Genomic DNA, 9,071 nt, shown 5'->3' with positions numbered 1-9,071 from the left:
ATCCTATCCTCTATCCTATCCTATCTTCTATCCTATCCTATACTCTATCCTATCCTATCCTCTATCCTATCCTATCCCCTATCCTATCCTCTATCCTATCCTATCCTGTATCCTATCCTATCCTCTATCCTATCCTATCCTCTATCCTATCCTATCCTGTATCCTATCCTATCCTCTATCATACCCTATCCTCTATCCTATCCTATCCTCTATCCTATCCTATGCTCTATCCTATCCTATCCTCTATCCTATCCTATCCTCTATCCTATCCTATCCTCTATCCTATCCTATCCTCTACCCTATCCTATCCTCTATCCTATCCTATCCTCTATCCTATCCTATCCTCTATCCTATCCTATCCTCTATCCTATCCTCTATCCTATCCTCTATCCTATCCTATCCCCTATCCTATCCTCTATCCTATCCTATCCTCCATCCTATCGTGTACTCTATCCTATCCTATCCTCTATCATATCCTATCCTCTATCCTATCCGATCCTCTATCCATCCTATCCTCTATCCTATCCTATCCCCTATCCTATCCTCTATCCTATCCTATCCTGTATCCTATCCTATCCTCTATCCTATCCTATCCTCTATCCTATCCTATCCTGTATCCTATCCTATCCTCTATCATACCCTATCCTCTATCCTATCCTATCCTCTATCCTATCCTATGCTCTATCCTATCCTATCCTCTATCCTATCCTATCCTCTATCCTATCCTATCCTCTATCCTATCCTATCCTCTACCCTATCCTATCCTCTATCCTATCCTATCCTCTATCCTATCCTATCCTCTATCCTATCCTATCCTCTATCCTATCCTCTATCCTATCCTCTATCCTATCCTATCCCCTATCCTATCCTCTATCCTATCCTATCCTCCATCCTATCGTGTACTCTATCCTATCCTATCCTCTATCATATCCTATCCTCTATCCTATCCGATCCTCTATCCATCCTATCCTCTATCCTATCCTATCCTCTATCCTATCCTATGCTCTATCCTATCCTATCCTCTATCCTATCCGATCCTCTATCCATCCTATACTCTATCCTATCCTTTCCTCTATCCCATCCTATTCTCTATCCAATCCTATCCTATCCTCTATCGTATCCTATTCTCTATCCTATCCAATCCTATATCGTATCCTCTATCCTATCCTATCCTCTGTCCTATCCTATCCTCTATCCTATCCTATCCTCTATCCTATCCTATCCTCCATCCTATCCTATCTTCTATCCTATCCTATACTCTATCCTATCCTATCATCTATCCTATCCTATCCTCTATCCTATCCTATCCTCTATCCTATCCCATCCTCTATCCTATCCTATCCACCATCCTATCCTATCCTCCATCCTATCCACTATCCTATCGTATCCTCTCTCCTATCCAATCCTCTATCCTATCCGATCCTCTATCCTATCCTATCCCCTATAATATAGTATACTCTATCATATCCTATCCTCTTTCCTATAATATCATCTATCCTATCCTATCCTCTATCCTATCCTACACTCTATCCTATCCTATCCTCTATCCTATCATATCCTATACCCTATCCTATCCTCTATCCCATCCAATCCTCTATCCTATCCTATACTCTATCATACCCTATCCTCTATCCTATCCTATCCTCTATCCTATTCTATCCTCTATAATATCGTATCCTCTATCATATCCTATCCTCTTTCCTATAATATCATCTATCTTATCCTATTCTCTATCCTATCCTATCCTCTATCCTATGCTATCCCCTATCCCATCCTATTCTCTATCCAATCCTATCCTATCCTCTATCCTATAATATCATCTATCTTATCCTATTCTCTATCCTATCCTATCCTCTATCCTATGCTATCCCCTATCCCATCCTATTCTCTATCCAATCCTATCCTATCCTCTATCCTATGATATCCCCTATCCCATCCTATTCTCTATCCTATCCTATCCTATATCGTATCCTCTATCCTATCCTATCCTCTATCCTATCCTATCCTCTATCCTATCCTATCCTCTATCCTATCCTATCCTCTATCCTATCCTATCCTATATCATATCCTCTATCCTATCCTATCCTCTATCCTATCCTATCCTATCTTCTATCCTATCCTATACTCTATCCTGTCCTATCCTCTATCCTATCCTATCCCCTATCCTATCCTCTATCCTATCCTACCCTGTATCCTATCCTATCCCCTATCCTATCCTATCCTCTATCCTATCCTATCCTCTATCCTATCCTATCCTCTATCCTATCCTATCCTCTATCCTATCCTATCCTCTATCCTATCCTTTCGTCTATCCCATCCTATTCTCTATCCAATCCTATCCTATCCTCTATCGTATCCTATTCTCTATCCTATCCAATCCTATATCGTATCCTTTATCCTATCCTATCCTCTGTCCTATCCTATCCTGTATCCTGTCCTATCCTCTATCCTATCCTATCCTCTATCCTATCCTATCCTCTATCCTATCCTATCCTCTATCCTATCCTATCCTCTATCCTATCCTATCCTCTATCCTATCCTATCCTCTATCCTATCCTATCCTCTATCCTATCCTATCCTCTATCCTATTCTATCCTCTATCCTATCCTATCCTCTATCCTATCCTATCCTCTATCCTATCCTATTCTCTATCCTATCCTCTATCCTATCCTATCCTCTATCCTATCCACTATCCTATCGTATCCTCTCTCCGATCCAATCCTCTATCCTATCCTATCTTCTATCCTATCCTATACTCTATCCTATCCTATCCTCTATCCTATCCTATCCCCTATCCTATCCTCTATCCTATCCTATCCTGTATCCTATCCTATCCTCTATCCTATCCTCTATCCTATCCTATCCTCTATCCTATCCACTATCCTATCGTATCCTCTCTCCTATCCAATCCTCTATCCTATCCTATTCTCTATCCTATCCTATCCTCTATCCTATCCTATCTTCTATCCTATCCTATACTCTATCGTATCCTATCCTCTATTCTAACCTATCCCCTATCCTATCCTGTATCCTATCCTATCCTCTATCCTATCCTATCCTCTATCCTATCCTATACTCTATCTTATCCTATCCTCTATCCTATCCTATCCTCTATCCTATCCTATCCTGTATCCTATCCTGTATCCTATCCTGTATCCTATCCTATACTCTATCCTATCCTATCCACTATCCTATCCTATCCTCTATCCTATCCTATCCTCTATCCTATGCTATCATCTGTCCTATCCTATCCTCTATCCTATCCTATCCTATCCTCTATCCTATCCTATCCTCTATCCCATCCTATTCTCTATCCTATCCTATCCTCTATCCTATCCTATCCTGTATCCTATCCTGTATCCTATCCTGTATCCTATCCTGTATCCTATCCTATACTCTATCCTATCCTATCCACTATCCTATCCGATCCTCTATTCTATGCTATCCCCTATAATATAGTATACTCTATCATATCCTATCCTCTTTCCTATAATATCATCTATCCTATCCTATCCTCTATCCTATCCTATACTCTATCCTATCCTATTTCTATCCTATCCTATCCTCTACCCTATCCTATCCTCTATCCCATCCAATCCTCTATCCTATCCTATACTCTACCATACCCTATCCTCTATCCTATCCTATCCTCTATCCTATCCTATCCTCTATCCTATCCTATCCTCTATCCTATCCTATCCTCTATCCTATCCTATCCCCTATCCTATCCTCTATCCTATCCTATCCTCTATCCTATCGTATACTCTATCCTATCCTATCCTCTATCATATCCTATCCTCTATCCTATCCGATCCTCTATCCTATCCTATCCTCTATCCTATCCTATCCTCTATCCTATCCTATCCTCTCCCCTATCCTTTCCTCTATCCTATCCTATCCTCTATCCCATCCTATTCTCTATGCTATCCTATCCTCTATCCTATCCTATCCTGTATCCTATCCTGTATCCTATCCTGTATCCTATCCTATACTCTATCCTATCCTATCCACTATCCTATCCTATCCTCTATCCTATCCTATCCTCTATCCTATGCTATCATCTGTCCTATCCTATCCTCTATCCTATCCTATCCTATCCTCTATCCTATCCTATCCTCTATCCCATCCTATTCTCTATCCTATCCTATCCTCTATCCTATCCTATCCTGTATCCTATCCTGTATCCTATCCTGTATCCTATCCTGTATCCTATCCTATCCTATCCTCTATCCTATCCTCTATCCTATCCTATCCTCTATCGTATCCTATTTTCTATCCTATCCTATCCTCCATCCTATCCAATCCTATATCCAATCCTATCCGCTATCCTATCCTATCCTCTATCCTATCCTATCCTCTATCCTATCCTATCCTCTATCCTATCCAATCCTCTATCCTATCCAATCCTCTATCCTATCCCCTATCCTATCCTCTATCCTATCCTCTATCCTATCCTCTATCCTATCCTATCCTCAATCCTATCCTATCCTCTATCCTATATTATCCACTATCCTATCCTCTATCCTATCCTATCCTCAATCCTATCCTATCCTCTATCCTATATTATCCACTATCCTATCCTGTTCTCTAACCTATCGTATCAACTATTCTATCCATTCCCCTATCCTATCCTCTATTCTATCCTCCACCCTATCCTCTATCCTATCCTATCCTCTATCCTTTCCCATTCTCTATCCTATCCTCTATCCTCTCCTATCCACTATCCTATCCTATCCTATCCTCTATCCTATCCAATCTTCTATAATATCCTATCCTCTATCCTATCCTATCCTCTATCCTATCCTATCCTCAATCCTATCCTATCCTCTATCCTATATTATCCACTATCCTATCCTGTTCTCTAACCTATCGTATCAACTATTCTACCCATTCCTCTATCCTATCCTATACTCTACCATACCCTATCCTCTATCCTATCCTATCCTCTATCCTATCCTATCCTCTATCCTATCCTATCCTCTATCCTATCCTATCCTCTATCCTATCCTATCCCCTATCCTATCCTCTATCCTATCCTATCCTCTATCCTATCGTATACTCTATCCTATCCTATCCTCTATCATATCCTATCCTCTATCCTATCCGATCCTCTATCCTATCCTATCCTCTATCCTATCCTATCCTCTATCCTATCCTATCCTCTCCCCTATCCTTTCCTCTATCCTATCCTATCCTCTATCCCATCCTATTCTCTATGCTATCCTATCCTCTATCCTATCCTATCCTGTATCCTATCCTGTATCCTATCCTGTATCCTATCCTATACTCTATCCTATCCTATCCACTATCCTATCCTATCCTCTATCCTATCCTATCCTCTATCCTATGCTATCATCTGTCCTATCCTATCCTCTATCCTATCCTATCCTATCCTCTATCCTATCCTATCCTCTATCCCATCCTATTCTCTATCCTATCCTATCCTCTATCCTATCCTATCCTGTATCCTATCCTGTATCCTATCCTGTATCCTATCCTGTATCCTATCCTATCCTATCCTCTATCCTATCCTCTATCCTATCCTATCCTCTATCGTATCCTATTTTCTATCCTATCCTATCCTCCATCCTATCCAATCCTATATCCAATCCTATCCGCTATCCTATCCTATCCTCTATCCTATCCTATCCTCTATCCTATCCTATCCTCTATCCTATCCAATCCTCTATCCTATCCAATCCTCTATCCTATCCCCTATCCTATCCTCTATCCTATCCTCTATCCTATCCTCTATCCTATCCTATCCTCAATCCTATCCTATCCTCTATCCTATATTATCCACTATCCTATCCTCTATCCTATCCTATCCTCAATCCTATCCTATCCTCTATCCTATATTATCCACTATCCTATCCTGTTCTCTAACCTATCGTATCAACTATTCTATCCATTCCCCTATCCTATCCTCTATTCTATCCTCCACCCTATCCTCTATCCTATCCTATCCTCTATCCTTTCCCATTCTCTATCCTATCCTCTATCCTCTCCTATCCACTATCCTATCCTATCCTATCCTCTATCCTATCCAATCTTCTATAATATCCTATCCTCTATCCTATCCTATCCTCTATCCTATCCTATCCTCAATCCTATCCTATCCTCTATCCTATATTATCCACTATCCTATCCTGTTCTCTAACCTATCGTATCAACTATTCTACCCATTCCCCTATCCTATCCTCTATTCTATCCTCCACCCTATCCTCTATCCTATACTATCCTCTATCCTATCCTATCCTCTATCCTATCCTATCCTTTCCTCTATCCTATCCTATCCTATCCTATCCTCTATCCTATCCTCTATCCTATCCTATCCTCTATCGTATCCTATTTTCTATCCTATCCTATCCTCCATCCTATCCAATCCTATATCCAATCCTATCCGCTATCCTATCCTATCCTCTATCCTATCCTATCCTCTATCCTATCCTATCCTCTATCCTATCCAATCCTCTATCCTATCCAATCCTCTATCCTATCCCCTATCCTATCCTCTATCCTATCCTCTATCCTATCCTCTATCCTATCCTATCCTCAATCCTATCCTATCCTCTATCCTATATTATCCACTATCCTATCCTCTATCCTATCCTATCCTCAATCCTATCCTATCCTCTATCCTATATTATCCACTATCCTATCCTGTTCTCTAACCTATCGTATCAACTATTCTATCCATTCCCCTATCTTATCGTCTATTCTATCCTCCACCCTATCCTCTATCCTATCCTATCCTCTATCCTTTCCCATTCTCTATCCTATCCTCTATCCTCTCCTATCCACTATCCTATCCTATCCTATCCTCTATCCTATCCAATCTTCTATAATATCCTATCCTCTATCCTATCCTATCCTCTATCCTATCCTATCCTCTATCCTATCCTATTCACTATCCTATCCTATCCTATCCTCTATCCTATCCAATCTTCTATAATATCCTATCCTCTATCCTATCCTATCCTCTATCCTATCCTATCCTCTATCCTATCCTATCCTCTATCCTATCCTATCCTCTATCCTAGCCTATCCTCTATCCTATCCTATCCTCATTCCTATCCTATCCTCTATCCTATCCTATCCTCTGTCCTATCCACTATCGTATCCTATCCTCTATCCTATCCAATCCTATATCCTATCCTCTATACACTCCAATCCTCTATCCTATCCAATCCACTATCCTATCCTATCCTATCCTCTATCCTATCCAATCTTCTATAATATCCTATCCTCTATCCTATCCTATCCTCTATCCTAGCCTATCCTCTATCCTATCCTATCCTCATTCCTATCCTATCCTCTATCCTATCCTATCCTCTGTCCTATCCACTATCGTATCCTATCCTCTATCCTATCCAATCCTATATCCTATCCTCTATACACTCCAATCCTCTATCCTATCCAATCCTATATCCTATCCTCTATACACTCCATTCCTCTATCCTATCCTATCCTCTCTCCTATCCACTATCGTATCCTCTCCTCTATCCTATCCAATCCTTTATCCTATCCTCTATACACTCCAATCCTCTATCCTATCCTGTCCTCTATCCTATCCTATCCTCTATCCTATCCTATCCTATCCTCTACAATACCCTATCCTCTATCCTATCCTATCCTCTATCCTATCCTATCCTCTATCCAATCCTATCCTCTATCCTATCCTATCCTCTAACCTATCCTATCCTCTATCCTATCCTATAATCTATCCTATCCTATCCTCTGTCCTATCCTATCCTCTATAATATCCTATCCTCTATCCTATCCTATCCTCTATCCTATCCTATCCTCTATCCTATCCTCTCCTCTATCCTATCCAATCCTATATCCTATCCTATCCGCTATCATATCCTATCCTCTATCCTATCCTATCCGCTATCCTATCCAATCCTCTATCCTATCCCCTATCCTATCCTCTACCCTATCCTCTATCCTATCCTCTATCCTATCCTATCCTCAATCCTATCCTATCCTCTATCCTATATTATCCACCACCCTATCCTGTTCTCTAACCTATCGTATCAACTATTCTATCCATTCCCCTATCCTATCTTCTATCCTATCCTATCCACTATCCTATTCTATCCTATCCTCTATCCTATCCAATCTTCTATAATATCCTATCCTCTATCCTATCCTATCCTCTATCCTACCCTATCCTCTATCCTATCCAATCCTCTATTCTATCCCCTATCCTATCCTCTATCCTATCCTCTATCCTATCCTCTATCCTATCCTCTATCCTATCCTATCCTCAATCCTATCATATCCTCTATCCTATATTATCCACTATCCTATCCTGTTCTCTCACCTATCGTATCAACTATTCTATCCATTCCCCTATCTTATCCTCTATTCTATCCTCTACCCTATCCTCTATCCTATCCTATCCTCTATCCTTTCCAATTCTCTATCCTATCCTCTATCCTATCCTATCCACTATCCCATCCTATCCTATCCTCTATCCTATCCAATCTTCTATAATATCCTATCCTCTATCCTATCCTATCCTCTATCCTATCCTATCCTCTATACTATCCTATCCTCTATCCTATCCTATCCACTATCCTATCCTATCCTATCCTCTATCCTATCCAATCTTCTATAATATCCTATCCTCTATCCTATCCTATCCTCTATCCTATCCTATCCTCTATCCTATCCTATCCTCTATCCTATCCTATCCTCTATCCTATCCTATCCTCTATCCTAGCCTATCCTCTATCCTATCCTATCCTCATTCCTATCCTATCCTCTATCCTATCCTATCCTCTGTCCTATCCTATCCTCTATCCTATCCTATCCTCTGTCCTATCCTATCCTCTATAATATCCTATCCTCTATCCTATCCTATCCTCTATCCTATCCTATCCTCTATCCTATCCTCTCCTCTATCCTATCCTATCCTCCATCCTATCCTATCCTCTATCCTATCCTATCCTCTATCCTATCCTATCCTATCCTCTATCCTATCCTCTATCCTATCCTATCCTCTATCGTATCCTATTTTCTATCCTATCCTATCCTCCATCCTATCCAATCCTATATCCAAT

The sequence above is a fragment of the Halictus rubicundus genome, unplaced genomic scaffold (genome assembly GCF_050948215.1).
Source record: "Halictus rubicundus isolate RS-2024b unplaced genomic scaffold, iyHalRubi1_principal scaffold0075, whole genome shotgun sequence".
In the NCBI taxonomy this organism is placed as follows: Eukaryota; Metazoa; Arthropoda; class Insecta; order Hymenoptera; family Halictidae; genus Halictus; species Halictus rubicundus.
The sequence above is the reverse complement of the archived record's forward strand: the minus strand, read 5'-3'. Positions refer to the sequence as shown.